The following is a 1,808-nucleotide window of genomic DNA, read 5'->3' as shown; positions in this document are numbered from 1 at the left end:
ATGGCCAGATAATCTGCTTTAGTAGTGCTGGTTTTTGAAATCAAAAAAAAGATTGAGGGATAAATATTGGCCAGGACTCCAGGGAGAATTCCACAGCTTTTCTTCATGGGATCTTTTACGTCCACCTGAGAGGGCAGACGGGGCCTCGGTTTAACGTCTCATCCAAAAAACAGCACCTCCAATAGTGCAGCACTCCCTCAGTACTGCACTGGAGTGCCAGCCTGGACAATGTGCTCAAGTCTCTGGAGTGGGGCTTGAACCTGTGACCTTCTAACTCAGGGGTGAGAGTGCAACCATTGAGCCAAGGCTGACACCTATTGGAAGTGCATTCTTTATATTTCAAAATTTATATTTTTAAAATTTCAGAAAAGAGGAAATTCCACCCGTGAGTACCACTGCTTAAAGTAATATAGATATTCATAGCATGCACAATTTTTGGCAGAATATAAACACTGTTGGAATTGCTTTCAGCATTTATAGTATTTGCATTTCACCAATTTTGAGTATTAATCAAAATGCCCTATTCAGCCACATAATTAAATGTTATCACCAGCCCTATGACCAAAGAACTCCCATTTATATAGCGTCTTATCATATCTCTCAGAAGCAATCTAAAATGTTTCACATACTTTGACTGCACTTTGAAGTGCAGTTATTGTTGTTATGACCAAAAAACTAGAAGACGAATCCTTTTGGATCTGTACGAACACAAATTGTTTAACCTAAAAAAAGGTAAGGTATCAAGAGATATGGAGCTAAAACAGGTAGATGGAGTTACGATACAGATCAGCCATGATCTAATTGAATGGTGGAGCAGGCTCAAAGGGACGAATAGCTTACTCCTGTTCCTATGACTCGCAGTTTACCTACGGTTGGAAAAGTAGACCCATGGAGTGATGCTCAAAGATCCTTGATCTTCACGCACTCCTCTCCCCATTTAATTTTCTTCTCGCTTTGATCCAAATTAAGGCTGATTAACATTAAGGTGCTTTTATATTTGTTACTTCTGTAGATTTGATCATGGGAGAGTGCACTCTGTACATTGGTTCCTTAGGTTAACATTGCTAAAATTGTCTCCCTTATCCTGACAGTTGAATTATAGACCCAGATTTTCATGGACTTATGCTTCTACTGCTGCGATACGGTGGTACATTTTACATTGTAAACATGGGAAGCCAACGTAAGATGTCACTCTCTTATCACAAGAACTACAAAAGCACCAAATATAAAAACACGTTTAGTTGTAAATGGGGACCTGATGGCAGCATGCAAGACTCAGGTCGAACTAGGTCTCCAGTATTATTGGCTCTCTAGACTATGGGTCATTTAAGTGAAAGTGCCATCAATGGCACTCTATCTCCATCAATATAAACCATCCTAACAGAAAGCCATATAAGCAAATAGAAATAAGATTGACATGATCATGCTTCATCATTTAATTATCTGGACCCTAAAATAATTATTTTTCTTGTGTTTAGATGAATATTTTGGTTGGAAAATCATATTCAGTATTTTACCGTTTTAAATTACAGAAATGAAGTCAAATTAAATGAACTTCATCCATAAAAATGTGATTATAATTCGGGTCATACCATAAAATCTGTTCTATTATATGATTTTACTTAATGTGAATGTAACATGTGCTGTCATATTATGCATATTTGATGTAAAAGTTGGGTTTAGGGAGATTGACAAACTATTCAGTAATTGTAATGCTGCAATTGTTTATACGATTAATGTGTCCTGTGCCTTTAACGATAGCAGGACACTGCCTCTTTAAAAGTGATGAGTGTTGTTTAGTAGGAAGC

The sequence above is a fragment of the Heptranchias perlo genome, chromosome 12, assembly GCF_035084215.1.
Source record: "Heptranchias perlo isolate sHepPer1 chromosome 12, sHepPer1.hap1, whole genome shotgun sequence".
NCBI lineage: Eukaryota > Metazoa > Chordata > Chondrichthyes > Hexanchiformes > Hexanchidae > Heptranchias > Heptranchias perlo.
Note: the sequence above shows the minus strand (reverse complement) of the source record.